The sequence below is a fragment of the Epinephelus lanceolatus genome, chromosome 16 (genome assembly GCF_041903045.1).
Source record: "Epinephelus lanceolatus isolate andai-2023 chromosome 16, ASM4190304v1, whole genome shotgun sequence".
Taxonomy (NCBI): Eukaryota; Metazoa; Chordata; class Actinopteri; order Perciformes; family Serranidae; genus Epinephelus; species Epinephelus lanceolatus.
The window spans coordinates 2781446-2801335 of NC_135749.1; the positions used below are offsets into that span (position 1 = coordinate 2781446).

The 19890-nt window shown below is 45.1% G+C and overlaps 1 pseudogene; it reads right to left on the minus strand.

The window, feature by feature from the left end:
- Positions 1–4211: 4211 nt before the first annotated feature.
- LOC144467412 (uncharacterized) lies at positions 4212–19687 on the minus strand (annotated as a pseudogene).
- Positions 19688–19890: the final 203 nt, after the last annotated feature.

The window sequence follows — 19890 nt, forward strand, 5'->3', positions numbered from 1 at the left end:
CCCTTGGAAGTCAACAGTCCTGGTGTTTGTAAAAGACTTTAAACTATATTCCCAATAAACCTGACTTGCCAGATCATTGCAGAATAACCTGCTGAATGTTTCACTGATCTGAGGCTCCATTTGTAGACACTGTCCTTCTCCAGAACATGACGACATAGATTGTTTGTATAAGCAGCAATTACGGCCCAGAATTACATTTATTATTAGTTGGCGGGGACCTCTAGTGGTCGTAATAATTTTGGTGGTAGCAAAGGAGGAAGTCAGGTGACGTAGTATAAGGTGTAGCTGTCTGCTTAGGGCAGAAGATGGATGGGTGAAACAAACACAGGACTTTTATCCAGGAGACTGCTTGTGTCCAGTATGAAAACAAAAGTCTGTTGAGTTTTTTTTAACAAACGCAACTATATCGAGGTGATTTAAGTCATGTGGTTATGTCACGTTAGATACATCAAGGTATGTTACATTATGTTACGTTATTTGAAGTTACATTATGTTATTTTACACTACATTACATTACAATACCTTGTGTTACGTTAGCACCAAACAAACTGACTTCACAACCACTACCACGACCATTAACAGTCATATACAACCTATTCTATCATTCAGCGGTATGAGTGCTAATTTAAGAAGATGGCGGTGTGTTACGTTACATTGTCTTACGTTGCATTTCGTTGCCTTATGTTACGTTACAAACAAATGATCAAATACAAATGATCATTTTTATAAATGTTGTAAAGTCGTTTTTTGGTGCAACTGCGCAGTTTCATAATGTTAAACGTGTTTAAAACTGCAACCATTAACAATCGGTAGGAGCGCAAATTTAGGAAACATGGCGGGAGATGGACAAATGAAACGGACTGTTATCCAGGAAGCCGCTGTTTGTGTCCTGTGTGAAACCAAAAGTCACTGTTGAGTTATTTTAACAATGCAACTGTCGAGTTGATGCAAGTCATGTAGCTATGCCACATGTTTTGCATAGCGTTGCGCTGCATTGTGTTGCAGTCCGTTACATTACGTTACATTATGTTGCAGTCCGTTACAGTACGGTACGGTACATTGCACAATTTTCAAGCTACAACCATTTACAGTCATATACAACTTATTCTATTATCCACGGGTATGAACGCTAATTTAGGAAGATGGTGGTGGGAAATGGACAGGTGAATCCAACACAGGACTTTCATTCATTCAAAAGACTGCTGTTTGTGTCCTGTGTGATACCAGAAGTCACTGCTGAGTTATTTTAATAATGTAATTATGTTGAGTTGATGTAAGTCATGTGGCTATGTTACGTTACATTACATTACGTTTCGTTACGCTGCATTACATTACGTTACGATGCGTAATGTTGCGCTGTGCCATGTTATGTTACGCTATATTATAAGATAAGAAGCTTTATTGTCATTGTTATGTTTCGTTACGCTGCATTACATTACATTACGATGCGTAATGTTGTGTGTGCTATGTTACGCTATGTTACGTTATATTAAGTTATGTTATATTGCGTTATGTTATAAGATAAGAAGGTTTATTGTCATTGTTACGTTACGTTACGTTGTGTTGCCTTGCGTTATGTTGCATTACAAACGTTCTGATTTTTCGCCATTTCATGATTTTTTTTTTAATCCAACCAAGTAGTTTTGATGCAACTGTGCTGTTTCACAATGTTAACCACGTGTTTAAAACTGCAACCATTAACAGCCATACACGACCTTTTCTATAGTTAGCAGTATGAGCACTAATTAAGGAAATGCTCCTGTGAGTCGTACTCGAGAGAAGGATAAAGACGACCCATGTGGTTGATTAGATGATAACTTGCTGATGAATTTGATGATTGGTTCCCAAACTACTTCAGGTCTGGGAAGGCCTGTGGTCATGGTTAAGGATTTGGACAGATGACTGGAAGAAACCACTTTTCTGGAGGTGTAACAACATCACTCTGCTCTCCGCCTGACACTGAATGTAAAGGCAGCTCATTTTAAGCTGTTTGAACAAACAAGTGCCGCCATTATTCTGATGAGGAGTCTTGTGCTTCCTGTTGCCAAGAGGATGTTGTTTTTTAATCCACTGTACTTGAAGCCACACTGCCACACAACAGAAGTTATGTTTGTATTCAGAGCTACTTACTGAAGTGCATTGTGTATATGTGTATTAGGATCTAACAAATGTGTTGAAAGCATTTCCTTCCTAAGTATTTAAATCCTGCATTGTTTACATCCGTGTTAATCAGGGAGCAGTCTCCGTCTTTGCTGCCTTTGCTGGCACATTGCTGCATATTTTAGAACCCTGTCAGCACCTGTAGATCAGTGGAATAGTATGAAACGGCAATGGCGGCAATGTGTGTCACATCACATACATGCAGGTATGTCCAGGTTCGGACATTGTCTTGAGTTTCTCTTTTTCTAGCTCACAACAGGAGATTGTCCATGTCAGACACGTTCTGACCTTTTGGAAATATGCAGCGCACTCTGGACACTCTGTCTGTGGAGACGGAGCAGCAGAGCGCCGAGCGGAGTGAATGTGTGATTAACTTAACCGTTGGTTCATTCATGTAGAAATATAACGCTGCGTTTCTTCCACCAACAGGGCTCTCATTTTAGTGTAGAGCGTCAGACTGAATTTACCAACGCACCATGTCAGGTCACTCACTCTCCGGGACCGCCAGTGTTACTTGAATAAGTAAACACTGACCAACGGGACCAGACTGGCCGACCCGTATGCTCTCACTCAGTGGATGGATGATGTCACAGGAAGCCAATCTTACAAAGGAGGACCACACTTGTTTGTTTTGCTATGGAAGCTAACGTTAGCTAATGTGCTAAAAAGTTAGCGTTGCAGAGAAATCCAATCTTCCTCTTAATCCCTCCCCAGTTTCTGATGAGGTGGACATGATAACCCTTAATACACATAACCTTATTCATCCCTACAACAGGAAATACTTTTTCCCTAACCTGATATGAAGTGTGCGCTGCACATGTGAGCATTTTTGATGATGGCCTCCGTCCAGTCCTTTGGTCTTATCACATTTAACCATAGTTGTCTTTGTTTTTGTTGACGGGCAGTGGCATGAAAGCGTCCATGTTTGATGACCTGGGAATGAGAACTGGTTGCAAATGCAGGTACGTTTCCTGAGTTCCTAAAATGGTTTCTGGTCTATGGAAATAGGCTTTCACAGATCTGTTGCTGTGTGGTGGGAAAGCTGCCTTAAAACTGCCTCTTTTGTGCCATAAAGCAATGCAGCAGATTTCCTATTAAAGCAAACCTAATAACACGTACACAACATGCAGCGTAAAGGGCCACAGCGCCTGCCAATCCTCTTAGTGATGCTCTTGTTTATTTAAGGTAGTGGTGCCATAAATTCTGTGCCATAATCATAAGGATGTTTAACAGCTCCGCTGGTTTTGTCACATGTTGGCTCTCTGAGATACGCAGGGTTTTACAGGAGATCTGTTGGCATTAGGAGTTCATGCAGCTGGTCTGTGAGGCGAAGCAGATACAGCTTTGTTTGTCTAATGTGGAGGTGACAGACAGGAGGTCCGCCCCTCTCGCCCCCGCAGATATCACCTCCTCTCCGCTCGGTGCACATCAAGGGGATTAGCGTTTTTATTTCTCAGGTAAAACAAGCAACATCAATGGAGTCCTGTGAAAGATTCGCCTGGTGTTCTGCATAAACCGCGGGCCGCTGAGCCGTTTACGCAGCCCTTTGTGAGTTAAACACTTTGACATCAATTGATCGGCTGGGGAGCCGGCGAAGCCTTTTTAGATTCACCTTCCCCTCCCACGAAAAAGAGGGGATGAAGCCTCATCTCGATGGGTTTAAATCTGTGGAGAAAAAAAGGAGGAAACTGGAAAGAGAGGAAGGAGAAAGGAGGGAAAGTGAAGATGACGGCTTCCTCCCACTGGGTTTGTCTGCAGCTGGTGGGTGGAAGAAAAGGAGGGAAGATCTGTGAAGGAACCGAGAATCTGTTTCCTGTTGAATGACTCCTTCTTTCTTTTTCTTTTCTTCTTTGTTTCCTGTCCTTTCTTTCATCTGTTGTCCATTTCATCTTCCCGTCACTCTCTTCCCTCTTCCCTCCATCCTTTTTTACTTTTTCTTTCCTTACTTGTTAACGTACCTGTTTCTTTCTTTCTGCTTTTGTCATCTGTCCATCCCTTGTTTTGTTCCTTGGATTGCCCATTCTTTCTTTCCTTCCTCCTTTCTTTTCCCCTCTACTTACTCTCCTTGTTTTCCTTTCCTAACTTTCTATCTGCCTTCACTGTCCTCCCATCTCTCTTTTTGTCTTCCTCCCCTCTCCTTTACTTGACTCCTGTCCCCTTACTTGCTTTTGTTACCATTCTTCCTTCTTTCCTAGCTGTCTTTCTCGCTTCTGTCTGTCTGTCTTTCTTTTCTTCCTTATACCCTCTTCCCTTCCTTATTCCCTCCTTATTTCCTTCTACCTACTTCCTTTGTCCTTCTTTCCTAACTTTCTGTGCCCCTTTGTCCCTCCATCTCTCTTTTTGTCTTTCTCCCCTTTCCTTTACTTGACTCCTGTACCCTTACTCACTTTTGTTTCTTCCTTCTTTCCTGTCTTCCTCTGTCCTTACTTCCTCATACTTCTTCTCTCCCTGCTTTTAAATGTCTGTCCTCTTGCCTTCCTTATTCCCTCGTTTTTTCCTCCTTCCTACTTTCCTAGTCCTCCTTTCTAACTTTCTCTGTGTCTCTTTGCTATCTTTCCATCTCTCTTTTTGTCTTCCTCCCCTTTCCTTTCCTTTCCTTTCCTTTCCTTTCCTTTCCTTTCCTTGACTCCTGTCCCTTTCCATTCTTCTGTCTTTCCTGTTTTTCTCTTTCGTCACTTTTCACAGTTCTTCTCTCCCTGCTTTTCAGTTGCTCGTCCTTGCTTATTTCTCTCTTTCCTTTCCTCCATTTACCCTCTTCCCTTCCTTATCCCCTCCTTACTTCCTCATACCTACTTTCCTTGTTTTCCTTTCCTAACTTTCTGTCTCTTTGCTATCTTTCCATCTCTCCTTTTGTCTTTCTCCTCCTTCCTTTACTTGACTCTGTCCCCTTACTCACTGTCGTTTCCTCCTTTATTCCTTCATCTTCTTCCTCCCTCACTTACTTGTTTACTTCCTTCTTTCCTTCTTTCTGCTCCCTGTCATCTGCCCATCCCCTCTTTTATTCCTTGGATTGCCCATTCTTCCTTTCCTTCCTCCCTTCTTTTTCCTCCTACCTACTGCCCTTGTTTTACTTTCCTTAATGTGTCCTTCCATCTCTTTTTGTCTTTCTCCCCTTTCCCTCACTTGACTCCTGACCCCTTACTCGCTTTGGTTTCCTTTCTTCCTTCTTTCCTTGCTGTCTTTCTTGCTTATTTCTTTCTCTTTCTTTTCCTCCTTTTTGCCCTCTTCCCATCCTTATTTCCCTCTACTTACCTACCTCCCTTGTTTTCCTTTCCTAACTTTCTCTCTCTCTTTGTCTTTCACCCCTTTCCTTTACTTTTCATGCCTTTATTCTCTCTTCTACTTTCTTACTTACTTGTTTACTTACTTCTTATCTCCTCTCTGCTTTCACCAGTCATCTGTCCTTGGATTGCCCATTCTTCCTCTCCTTCCTCCCTTCTTTTTCCTCCTACCTACTGCCCTTGTTTTACTTTCCTTAATGTGTCCCTCCATCTCTCTTTTTGCCTTTCTCCCCTTTCCTTGACTCCTGTCCCCTTACTCACTTTTGTTTCTTCCTTCTTTCCTGTTTTTCTGTTTCCTTCCTTCCTCACAGTTCTTTTCTCCTTGCTTTTAAATTTCTGTCTTGCTTATTTCTTTCTCTTTCCTCTCCTCCTTTTACCCTCTTCCCTTCCTTATTCCCTCCTTTTTTCCTCCTACCTGCTTCCTTGTTTTCCTTTCCTAACTTTCTCTGTGCTATCCTCCCATCTCTCTTTTTGTCTTCTTCCTCTTTCCTTTACTTGACTCCTGTCCCCTTTCCTCCCTTTTTTTTTCCTTTCTTCCGTCTTTCCTGTTTTTCTGTCGTTTTCCTCCTTTATTCCCTCATCTACTTCCTCCCTCACTTGTTTACTTACTTCTTTCCTTCTTTCTGCTTTTGTCATCTGTCCATCCCTTGTTTTGTTCCTTGGATTGTCCATTATTTCTTTCCTTCCTCCTTTCTTTTTCCTCTACTTACTCTCCTTGTTTTCCTTTCCTACCTTTCTATCTGCCTCTTTGCTGTCCCTCCATCTCTCTTTTTGTCTTTCTCACCTTTCCTTTTCTTGACTCCTGTCCCCTTACTTGCTTTTGTCACCATTCTTCCATCTTTCCTGTTTTTCTGTTGTTTCCTCCTTTATTCCCTCATCTACTTCCTCCCTCACTTGTTTGCTTACTTCCTTTCTTCTTTCTGCTTTTCTCCCAGTCATCTGTCCATCCCTTGTTTTATTCCTTGAATTGGCCCTTCTTCCTTTCCTTCCTCCCTTCTGCCCAGACTTTCCTTTCCTTTATGTGGTCCTTTGCTATCCTTCCATCTCTTTTTTGCCTTCTTCCCTTTCCTTCACTTGACTCCTGTCCCCTTACTCTCTTTTGTTGCCATTCTTCCTTCTTTCCTTGCTGTCTTCCTTGTTTATTTCTTTCTATCTTTTTTCCTCCTTTTTACCCTCTTTCCATTCCTTATTCCCTCCTTTTTTCCTTCTTCTTACTTCCCTTGTTTTCCTTTTCTAACTTTCCTTTCTTTGCTATCTCTTCATCTTTCTTTTTGTCTTTCATCCCTTTCCTTCACTTGACTCCTGTCCCCTTACTCCCTTTAGTTTCCATTCTTCCGTCTTTCCTGTTTTTCTGTTGTCTTCCTGTTTTTCTCTTTCCTAACTTCCTCACAATTCTTCTCTACTTCCTCTTATATTGCTGACTTTCTTGCTCTGCTCTCTTGCTCTCTTTCTTTCCCTCCTCTTCTCTTCCTTATTCCCTCCTTCCTCCTCCTTTGCTTTCTGTAAACAAGATTTCACAATAAAGGTCAATAAACATCAGCTCTGTTCGTTAGCATCTAACCGTCATGACCATTAGAACTGCAGATCCTGAAAAAGCCTTATCTGTGTTTTCCCCTATTCCTGCTGATATCAGCTGCACCCCCCTCTGCAGCACACACACACACACACACACACACACACCTACACACAGAGACACCGTTATCTCTGCTATCTGATGTTTAGCCAACTCAGAGCTAATCCAGTGTGAACCAACTCCCTGGCTTCTACTCAGCAGTTTGCAAACAGATTTAGAGAACAGTCACACACACACACACACACACACACATACACACACACACACACACACACACACACACAGAGGGAGTCAGAGAGTTTGGCCCTGGAGCAGGGAACATCACGCTCCAGTAATGTGATGCTGAGGCAACTCTGCGGTACAGTAGTGTGGCATTAACATAAATGTGCATCTCAGCGCGAGGAGGAGGGAACATGCGGATATTTCAGGCTGTCTGCATGTGATAGCTGTCTGATTATTTCTGCAGTGCTTTCACTGTCCCCACAGCACACACACACACACACACACATGGCCTTACACCGCCAAAACATGTCCATCCTTAACAGAAATAATCAGTCCTTTATTCAGTCTTTTGAGATCGTGAAACTTTCTTTTAGCGACGGGGGAATTCAGGCAACTTAAATGTTCTCCACATTCAGTCTGACGGCACCTTAAAGAGATGCTCCGCCGACTGGGTAGTGTGTGTAGATGAACTGCAGTAAACTTCCCTCCATCCATCCAGTCCCTAGATATCCCTCCTCCTCCATGGTCAAACTCCACCGGATGTCATGTTTTACGTCATTTTGCAGAGCTTCGCTGGCTCTCAGGACTGTTGCTCGAGCTACAGGCCGTCCCTTCGCATTTTCATATTTCTCACCACCTGTGTTGAGTGTAGAAGCAGATCAAGAGACTTACCCGCTCCTCTCTCTCAAACCCAGACCAAAACCCAATCAATCCCTAAAACTATGCAGTGCTGATGAAAATAAATCAAGATTTTGCTACTTCACTGCGTTTTTATCTCCTAAAATGTTCTGAGAAACAAATTTTAGTGACGTATTTATCTAAAATAGCGAGAGTTTGTGAACAGGAAGTGGGCACCAAACTCTTTCCTGCACAGTTAAGACAGAGGCCAATCTGTTTGCTGCTTATAATCATGTGTTATTTTCAGTACAAAGTTCCACGTTGTCGTTGGTCCAAGCAAAAAAATCTCTGGTCTCAATTTTCACTATCTCTCACATAGTAGAAAAGACAATCTGCTTCCTGTTCACACAAGTCCACGCATGTCTGGTGTGGTCGTATAGATGGAGATTATTTCTGAAACAGTGCTTAAACACTTGTGTGTGTAGCGATGTTTTTCATTTTAAAATGCCGTTTTAAAACAAAAATGTATGGCCCCTTTTACACTGGCATCAACATGCGTCTTTTGCAATCGGATAGCGCCTGACCACATATATTTACACCTGATATTAATATGCATCTCTGGGGTCCACATCCAGATCCGTTTGCTATCTGATCACGCTCCGTCCCGCTGATGTCACATCCTCCTCCTCTTCTTCTTCTGCAAACATTTCCAGCAGCAGACTACGTCATATCCTGTGCGCCGCAATAACAACAACAAGAAGATGTTAGCTGCCCGTGAAGTCACGTTATTGTATGGACACTTTTGTCAGACCAAGTGGAGAGTGGACACTTCGTCTCACCGTGACACCATCCTCAGCTATCATCCATGTTTTGTTTTTCTTAGCAGTCCGTACACGTTGAGGGTTGTTGTTGTCTTCTTTCTTTTTCCTGTGCCCAGCTGGTGCACCTCGTTTACGTATTTTAGCCCACGGAGTTGTTGCATGTGGATTGGAGACGCATTTGCATTTACACTTGTGTTCGATGTGGTCACAATGCGTCCCGGGCCCCCTTCAGAGGTGGTTTGGTAGATCGGGGAACAATCCGTCTCGAGTGTATTTACAGCTGTGTTTTCATGTGGTCAAGAGCAACCCGATTGCAATCCGATCACAAAAAACGCATGTTAATGCCAGGTGTAAAGAGGGTATATTTGTGTTGATGTGACCTGTGGCTGCGCAGCATTCATTTCACTGAGCCCTTGTATTGTAACACCTGATGTGTTGGAATGTTAAGTTCATTGTTTAAAAACAGCACTCATAATCAGCAAGATTAGCCGGGATAGAAAAGAGTGTCATTACTTTATGGGTGTTTTAGTAGCTACACTTCAAATGTGTTACTTTGGTAAATATGGCTGATTATTTTGGGACACTGGTTACCTCCTGTGGCAGCTCGACTCCTCTCCTCACCATGGATCTATAAAGAGAACTCTGTTGCTCGTGTGTGACAAAGACTAGACGAGGTGAGACTTGTTGTTGAGGTTCAAACGACGCACAATCCCGTCATTATAAAGACAATGGCCAAACAGATATTGCCTGATGAGTCACAGCTCTGGAGATCGGCTCCTCAGGTGAGAAATAAAGTTTAATTAGCGGCTGTTAACGTGATTTAAGCTAACGCAGAGGTGGAAGTACAGATCTTTCAGTACGAGTAGTAATAACTTTGTGTGGCCGTCTGTTAATAAGCTGCAGTGCATCGTGTCTGGTGTGCAAGTGGCGGCACTTGATGCACGTCACATGACACATCAATGTGTTTTTAGCTTAAGCAGTTAATGTTTGGAGTAAAGGTTCCCAAACTCTGGGTCGTGATCCATCAGAGGGTCCCAAAGTAAATCTTCAGGGGCACAACATCATGTAAAGGGGCGACAAATTATGTCTGAGAACATTTTATATTTAGCTATTTTCACTCCCATCACTTCAGGCCTCTAAAAATTTAGCTGTGCCCAACTTGTGTCCACACTGCAGGGCTGGATTAACTCCAAAACGGGCCGGCACACACTTGTGTTAATGCTAAGTTTGTTTCTACACATATTTCCATGCTCACACGTTTGTCTACGTGTACAGCACTACATGTCAGTGACATATACAGATCCTCGCAGACGTGGGCAGATGATGAAATTTACATACTTGGGTGATGTGGACACTTTAAGGCCACAGCCATATATCAAACCGTATTCATCTGACGGGGTCACCACAGAGGTTGGCAACCTCCTGATTAGAGGGTTACCAATCAGATCACATGCTCATGATAACTAGCTCTGTCTAATGTGCGTGTCAATACTAATATCGTCTGTTAAATAACTGCTGATCAGCGTGATCCAGAGCAGAGAGGTGGATCCAGTTAACTTTTACAGTAGATTTAACAACATGAGTCAACAGTACAAACACCGCCTCAGGCCTCCACTCTCACCTGTGTGTGACCAGGAACATTTTGCTTCAGCAGCTTTTTTTAACGAGCCACTGCTGTGATTGGCAGCCGCACAGATGGAGAGTTAGCTTAGAGCCGATTGGTCACTTTCCAACAAGTCTGCATTAACACAATAATCCTCTCTTTAAAGCACTAAGATTGCCACATCCTAGAATTCCCCCGTTTCTAAAATGTCTCGCTAACTTGGCTCATTTTGCCTCTGAACCTGTTTCCACTTGTTATAAACGCAGTTTTGCTTCCTCCCGCAGTTTTTTACAAACAATATGTTGAGAGAGCAAAAAGAAAATGTGTCATTTAAAGCAGATCCTGCGCTGCACCGGCTCGGTTCTTCAGACTGTTGCTTTTTCTGAAGATAAAATAATATTCTGAGACTCAGTGTAGACGACGTGACTCATTAGGATAGATGTTTTTGCAGCGCTGTTGATATGACTTTCAGTTCTTCCTCTTCCCCTGCCTGCTCTCTGCAGTCTGCAGCCTCGTTGCTCCCTCTCCCTCCCTCTTTCTCTCTGTCTCTGGTTTTCTCGGGGGACCTGGTTAGATAAGACCGCCTGAGCTATAAAAGCAACAAAGAGCCTGGGGAGGAGAGTCTGACACGCAGAAACATTCAGCAAGTGTAAAGTATGGAGGCAAAAACCAGAATGTGCTGTTCTGAAGCAACGAACACACACACACACACACACACACACATATGTGGGTGACAAACACAGACAACCCATTTTCTTTCTCTCGTCTGATCCTTCTTCTTCCTGCCTCCTCCTCCTCCTCCCATCTTTGAAAGTTTCTATTCGTGGAGTCCCTCGAGGCCTCTGCGTCGTTATGGAATTATTATTATTGTCTGGTCAGCCTGGGCCAATGTGAACTGGTTGGTTGTCTCTCCTTCAAACACTCCAGCACACACACACACACACACACACACACACATAAATTGTCATCATGAACTGTTTATTCCACCTGTTCTCTCTGAGTGCCAACAGTCTGCTGTTACTGTACATACAGCTCCACACCGTTGACTCAGTGTTGTGTAACAAACAGACAGACTCACTCTCTGCTCCGCTCATGTTGTTTGATTTCAGCGTGTCTCACACACACACAGCTCTGCAGTGGCCAAATTAATGAGCAGATTCCACCCTTCCCTCGGTGCATTACAGGGGAGGCTTTCTAAAAATAAGCCAAAAGCAGAGCGACAAATATCCGATTTAACAATCTGTCCTGTGAGTACAGTTTCACGTTTTGTAACATTTTGCTCTCAAAATGATTTTTGTATTATACATTTGTATGTGGGGCCCATGTGGGCACTAAATGGACCAAATAATGGGCCCTACATTGGATTGTCCATGGGCTCCATATTAGCCCTATGCCAACTGCCCACTTGGCTTGGTTTACCCAAGTGGAGCCCAGATAAGATGCACATTTTGGGCCCATACCCAGTTGGTACCCAGGTAGCTCTGGCGTAACCCAAGTGGGGCCTACTGTGGGCAATTGGCATGGGCCCAGCATGGAGCCCAGTGAAGGGCCCATTTCTCGGCCCATTTACTACCCTCATGGGCCCCACATACAAATGTTGGCTGATGTTTTTTCCAACCCAGTCTCACTCCGAAGTCGTTGAAAGCTGGTGCTTGGTCAGTGATTTCTGGCGTCAAACACCGACGAAAAAGGCTGACCTTTCACCTTGGCTTGATGCACGGTCAGCAGTGTCCAGGGGAAACGCGACGGGACAACAACGAAATTTAAGGTGGGCAAAGTGTAGTGTTGCTGTAGCTTACTGTAACTACTTCTGTTGAAGATAAGCTTGACTGTAGGTACACTAGTTCAAAGTAGTTTCCCCAACACTGTCTGAAAGGTTTTTTCTTGCCGTCATGATGTCACAATGTGTGTTTAGACTCACAAGTCAGTCTTTAGACGCTTTGCTTAAATAAAAACTGATGTCTTTCTCCCTGATTTTGTGTTTAGATGAGCAGATACAATTTCAGAGATTAAAAAAACTCCCTACGTTGCAGAACCAATAGTAAATCTGCAGGGCGGTCCTTTGGTGGCTCGCTGAACTCTTGTGCTCGTAAACACACACACACTGTACAAAATGGCTCAAGTCGCTGTAAGTCCTTCATTTCCACAATCTTGTGGACTGAGCACACGTTTGATAAAACGGAGTTTAATCTCTCGGCATCCATTTTCAAGCTCTCTGTGTGTTTGTGTCATTGCAGACGAGAAAACGGGGAGCGCACATTTCCGTGAGGGCGTGTCCTTTTCAAAAATGCAAGAGGCGTTGCTTTGTTGCCGGCCGTTTTCGCCGGTGTGTTAAACACACTTTAGAAAGGAGTGTCCCCAGACTATCAGAAGGCGGAGATCTCTGATTGTCTGATGGCGAGACTACAGTGTGCCAGATCTACGCATTTAACTTGGTGAGTACAACATTAGCACATCTGACAGAAATGATGGCCCAAAGTACCAAAATGAGACGAAAGTTTAAATAAACAGAACTATTCTATACACCTTTCTTCATAGGCGTTATTACATATAAATATATATACTGTATCAGGCTGTGATCACACAGGAAGTGTTTTAGCAGCTAGAGACGGCTTTTTATTATTGATTTTAATGAGAGTGAGGCTTTTTGCTCGCTGTTTTTGCGTTGCTACAAGCCTCGTGTTTCTGCACTCTAGGCACCTGCCGTTTTTGCCAGAGCGCTCTGAACTCCTCCAGTCGAAAAAACTTCAACTCAGAGCGGAAAAGCGCCCCACGTTATCTCCGAGAGGCGGGGCTTCTGTGGTGGTCACGACAACAAGTGTACAGTTGGTAAACAATGGAGGAGAAACTGGTGGTAGTGGTTGCTGGATACCCAGAGCTATACGACTTTACAAAGCACAGTTAGCAACAATAAAAAGATGCAGCAAGTATTCAGTTTTAGAAAAAAGGGCAGTGCGTGCACCTCACGTTTTACAACCTGCAAAATGCTTTCTGTGTGATCGGGGCCTTACAAGGCAGGTTTACAGAAGACAGTGGACACACACACTCACGTAGGTAGCTTTTGGGGAAATTACTTAGGCATACGTTAGTTTCCTGGAGACTTGACCCTAAGCTTAACTACTGATCTAAAAATCAGCTTTTCCCCCAATTAGGGACACAGCTTTGTCCCCAGTTGGACAAGCCGTCTCCAATTAACTGGTCTTTAGGCTGAAATGTGTCCCCAAAGGTAGCCGAACTCATAACCCCCACCCCAACACACACACACACACACACACGCACACAGGGAGACAACAACAATAACAGGAGGGGTTCTCCTGTCATGGCAGCGATGCCGCTACACTGTCAGCTCAAGATGTGACCAACACTAATCAATGCAATACACCCTGGGCATAGCCAGCGAATGACCCGTGTGTGTGTGGCAGTGTGACACACACACACACACACACACAAACACGCACACACACACCTCCCCAGACAGCCGACCGATTACGCATCATAACACAGCTGATTTGCCCCATGGGTTGACACTTGCTGTCCAGTCCAATCACATTACCCTCCCCAGCCGGCCCAGCAGTGTGTGTTTGTCTGCGCCCGAGTGTTTACATGCTCTTGGTTCATCTAGATATTGCTGTTGTTCTGCGGCGCTCTCAGCATTGTAATTTGTCACAACTTGTAAAGTGTTAAACAAAGAAAAAAAAGCTGGAGGCAGCAGGAAGGAAGACAAAGTGTGTCACTGATTTCGACCGGCTAGCGCAGCATTTATTTCTGAGAAAAAGGTCACGCTGGAAAATACTTGGAAAACTCAGCGAAGGCTTTGACGGAGCACTCTTGGCCTTAAATACCTCTATGTTCACAAATAGTAGTCAGCCCGGGGCTATTTGAGCCATTCTGATGATATACCATGGCTCACTTTTCTAGAGCTCCGCATGCTGAATCCCCCTGAAATGGAGCTGGCCCCGTCCCAACAGATTCCTCCCGACCTCTGGAGCACAGAAACACTAAACTCCCTCAGTGAAAAAAAAACTGCTTGTTCGCCTGTAAACTCCCCATTAAAAAGATCTCCGGGCCAAACCGCGCTCCTTCACCGCTGTCAGATTTCTGTTGTTTGTGATGGCAGAGACGCAGCATGAAAGGGTCTGGGGGTTTAAGGCAGCTACTAGTTTGGATGTCATACGAGACGAACATTGAGACAAAAGACTGCGGCGAAACAGAACAACTTAAAAGATGTGAAACACACCCTGTAGTTATGATCAAATTGTGCGATTTACCGTAGGGGAACCATGCGTACAGGCAGGGATGTATGTGCAGATGTAAGATATACACCAGATGGAGGCAGACACACACACACACACACACACACACACGCTCACTCTGAGTCCGCTCTGTGCTATTTTGGGAGATGGGGAAGAGAACGGTCTGACTTGGCAAGTGTACATATGTACACTAGTGTAAGCAGTGGGTCCCTGTACATATGGGGAAGTATAGGGTCTGGCACATGTTTAGTGTGGTGACCCACTTTTCTTTGCATCTGGACCTGATAACTTTGCTCTCTGCAGCAGAAAATGGGAAAGAGATCTACACAGTGACATCTCTATCTGTCTCTATCTGGACTGACTTTGAAACTTGGCTGCAGCAGCCCAGCGTTTCAACCATAATCAGGTGTCAGGGAGTGTGTCATGTGAAATAAGGAACACACTCCTCACCGTCCTGGATAGAGACACACATAAGCTGCAGTATGGACCCGTGTTGTTTTGAAAGCAGCTCTTGGTTTTTGTGATTTCAGTGGATGGTTTATGTTTCATATGGACTGAACCGAGAGCTCTTTCAATCCATCCCAAAGAGAAATTGCACCATTGTTTGGTTTTGAGTGGATTGAGGTCACATGTTGCCTTTTAGTAATTCAAACAAGTCGTTTATTTTTCTTAAAGATACACTCCCTGCACTCCCTGATTTTGCTACAGCTGCCAACAGCCCTGAATTTTCTTGAAGTGGTGTTGAATCTGCGGCTCTGAAGTGCTGAGTAACACCAGACTGTGGCTCAGCAACATATGTTCAAGCACACTCACAGAATGGGTTGCTCTGGGAGCTTGGTGACGTAGCAGCTTCTTGCAGGTTGAGCAGAAGCTACAGTTGGTTGTGCCAATAGACCTTTTCTCAAAAGAGAAAAGGTCTATTGGCAGTCAGTGAAACAGTCTCAAGGTAATGTTGACTAATCTAATCTGTGGACAAAGGTACAAGATTTTGGTATCGGATGAGTTCTGGTTCTGGTCTACATTTGTTTGTTACATTTTGTAGTTGAGTCAACATGTTCTCACTCCGAAGTCATCGAACCCCAGTGCTTGGTCGGTGACTTGGTGTCAGACACTGATGAAAAACTCGTCCTTTCACATCAGCTTGATGCGACATCGGGGGAAACACAGCAGGACAACAATGAAAGTTAAGGTGGCAGAAGTCCAAGTAGAGTGTGCGGTAGGGGTGGTGAATGGATCCAACAACCACCGACTTCACTGGGGAGGCTGGTGCTCACCTCCCGTACGATTGTAAAGCCAAACCCTGTTCCTTTTCCTAAACCCAACCATGTGCGTGTGTTGGCAAAACATAACCACGTGTGTTAGTTGTTTAAGGAAAAAACATGAATTTGCAGTGTTGTACCGACGTAGTGCTTTTATTTTGAAAGAGACTATATGCAAACTGTACATTTCCTGTGAAAACAGAAGTGTAGTTTGACAGAAGTTGACAGCGTCTAAGAACGTCAACAACCAACGTGCCGAGGGTACCTTGGACGTCATATCTCGACGTGAAAAGTCCATGACCAAATGTAGTGAGAACGTGTTGTTTGAGTAGAACTGATGAATCACTTTTGAACGACAGGTAAACAGTTTTTGTCAAGAGTAAAAGCAGTGGAACACAGAATGCAGTCTTGGAACCCATCGGCTATTGTCTGACAGTGATTTAGCTTTTTGTTTGCTTTTTAGAAGTGTATCTACAGATATCTGTTTATTGAGATTAGCCGAAATGATGTTGCACGTTTCAGCCTGGGAACCCTGAAATACTGGCCGTAGCACTCAGAGGCTTACCGTGGTCAGACCGAGGTCCTGAGATCGACTTGCTTGCGTCACAGCTTTTGACGAACTCTTTGTGTGAAGAGTAAGCAGCGAGCAGCAGCAGCTACCCAACATCCAATCCCGTCGGCACACCATAAGGACAGAAACAGAGGGCTCGGTGCGGATGGAGCACCTCCTGCAGCAAACCAACATGCTGTCTGTGGTCATTTTGACTTGACCAGCTGACAAGCTGATTGGCTGTTGAAACAAGTGACGTATTTTACAATCTAAACCCAGCCGAATCTTAGGATTAGCTTAGTTTTGCACTACGGCTACCAGCACCTCTAAAGGTCACCATCAACACTTATATCTTAGATTAATCCAGACACAGACAGAAATACGAAAATGGAAAGTTGTGTTTTTATGAGGAGTTACATGTTGTAACTACTTCTTGCAGGGGGCAGTGACTTCTTTACGTCTCTGCAGGTTGCCTGGCAACCTCCTGTTTCACCTCCCCGTAAAACCACAACTTGTCATTTTTACATTTTTGTCCGTGCAGTTTCTTCTCTACCTGATAATAGCAACACATCGGCTTGTATCTGGCCAGTGGAGAGTGATTTATTTTTAGAGCAATGGCAGTTTTAGGCGTTCTTGTTCGAGGGACCTGTGCCGAGGTGCAGATGGAGGTTTTATCCCACCAGTGTTTAGTTTGATTGCCTCTGATCTCTCAAATCTTAGCAAACCAATTCTTCTAATATGTCCACGGCCATAACACAGGGGTTAGTCCCTCATAGATGAACTGCGAAGACTGACAGCTCCCAATAAATCAGGAGGGCTTTCGAGGAGAAAACTAAACTAACCCTTTAAAAACCTAGAGCATCTTCAATTTCTTAAATCTCTTAGTGAGTCACTGACCTTACCAGGATCCGCTGACCCAGCTGCATTTTACCGTACCTTCTAATATACTCGCCTTTTTTTTTCCAGCTCCCCCGGGCCTATAGACGTTCACCTCAGGATAAAGACGTTGTTAGTGTGACTGAGGTATGTTGCTTTAGAGACTGACTTCCACTGCCACACGGGGTCCCGGGGGAGCCACGCTAACGTTAGCTTGATCTATCTGTCTCACTATTGGTATTGATCCGAGTTTAGTGTCGATGCCGGCGCTGGGGAGTAATGATCACACATAGCAAGTCGGACACACACCACCGAAACATTGCAGGAATGGACGCAATCAGTCTAAGTGTGCAGGGAGATGCACGCCGAACTGCCACACACATCCACACCTGCCTGAACACACACACACAAACACACACACAGTAGTACAAAATGTTCTCTCTACTACTGCCGCACTGCAGAGCCTCTGCTGCTCCACTCCAGCAACAACAAAAAAAAAACACACACACTCGCAATAAGCTGAGTCGAGCTGATACAGCCACAACAACTGAGCAAGAGATGCCAAACCCTCCCCTCCACGCGCACACACCTCCTCCTCCACCTCCTCTCCTCCGCCTCCTCCTCTCCCTCTGCAGCCCAAAAGCCAGAGCAGACAGATAAGCAGGCAGCCAGAGACGGACTAATCCTCCCACAGTGAGAGACGTTTCGAATGGTATATGATGAGAATCAGGCTGAACAGACAGAGGAAGAGGAGGAGAGAGGAAGAGGGAGGCTGCGTGGGGAGGGAGCTGAGGCAAAAGGGGAAAAGTGAGGCGGGGATACAGATTAGCGACCTGATGAGGACAAAACGGGATTTTTATGAGTTATTAGTGTTGAGACTTTATTTGAATGCTCCCCCCCTCGTCCCCCCCGCATCCTGCCACTCTTTCACTTTCTTTCTGATAAATGTTGCTGTTGTTGCACACCGAGCCTCTCCACCCATTTGCCTGCTCACCAGTCTTTCAATCATTCTCGCCCATCCTTTCCTGCTCTCCGTCTCTCTCTCCGCACCCCCCACCCCCACCTCATCCCTCTCTCTCTCTCTCCCGCTCTCTCCATCTCTCTCCCAGTCTGACTGAGACTGATGTAGGTCAGTGCGTCTGGAGCCTGTCTGGAGCTGCAGAGAGCCTCAGAGCTCCACGCCTGGTCCTCATCGACCCCTGCAGCGGCTGCCGCCGTGCCCGAGCTGAGGACACCGCTCCTTGGGCTACGTGAGGACACTACCAGCCTGCCTGACCTGACCCGCCTGGAGGAGGATGTGCCTGCAACAGAAGAGGAGGAGGAGGAGGAGGAGGAGGCGGGGGAAAGAGGAAGGGGGTGCGGGGTGATATGAGGTGTCTGTGTAGCATCGAAAGCTTAGTCAGCGTATGTTGTTTGCATGTGGGTCTAAATGTAGATGTACATGTAGACGGGGGAGGCAGAGCGAAAGGTAAAAACGCAGGAGATGGAGGGGAGATAGGCGTCGCAGTCGTCTGTCTCTCCTCGCTGATGTGCGGCACTACAGAGGGGTTTTTTGGGGGGAAATTTTCATGCAATGTTGCCTCCAAATTCCCCACCATATACACACACTCTCCATACTCTGTGTGCCTCTTTCTCCACTTGCCACCTAACTTCGTCATGATGCTTTCTGTCTCTTTCCCAGACTCGACTCTTCCGCATCTGCATCCATCAACGTTTCTGCAAAAAAATCACAGCGACCCGGCAAACTCCAAACTCGGAGGCGACTTTCCTCCCAAAAACATAACAGGAAGAAACAAACTGTCTTTCTTTCTTCTCTTGCAGTAAATCCATCCCTGAGCTGCTGCAAACGGATCCAGGTCTGAGAGGTGTCCTCTTCCGAAATTGCCGAATATCGAAAGTGTCCGTCCTCCACTCGTCGCATGTCGAATGCCCTTTTGATGGAAACCAACGAGTGCAAGGACGACGACTTTTGCAAAAGAGCGAAAAGCTCTGTTGACGACTTCTCTGTCTCCTGATTCTCCTTTCCTTTCCTTTCCCCCTCCTTCTCCTCTGCTCTCATTCTCCGCTCCTTCCCACTCCTCTGGCTTTTAGACAATGCCCCCAAAAAACCGATCGTTGTATCACAGAGTCTGAGTGTAGTAGAGTGCAGCTGTGAGAGTGGCTGAGTGTGTGTGAGCGAGTGTGTGTATGTTTGTGAGCGAGTTTGGTGTGTGTGAGTGTGTGTCTGCGCTCTCGATTTGACTCTGCAGCATGTCTGGGTCCTGCAGCAGTACACTGGTACTTAGCTGGCTCTGTCTCACCGTGAGTTTGTGTGTGTTTATGCATTTGTGTGTGCAAGTGTGTGTTGGTCTGCACTGGCGTGACACAGCAATCATCTGACCTGCCTCGTCATCGCTATCCGGGGCGAGGGATGTTGGGAGTTCCCAGGGTGTGGCGTCGCCGGCCTGACCACACCTCCGTCTTTCGCTCATTCATTCATCCGTTTCCTTTCATCTGACTCCCATCGCTTTTTTTCTCCCACCCTGACCGAATCCTCTGGATTACAGCAGCGATGGAGGGGGAAAGCAAGCGAGGACTCCCAAATCACTCATTCTCCTCTTAACAACACATCTTTAATTTGCTGTCTCCTGCTTTGCAGTCACTCTTTATTTCGCCTCCGGTTTGTTCATGATAA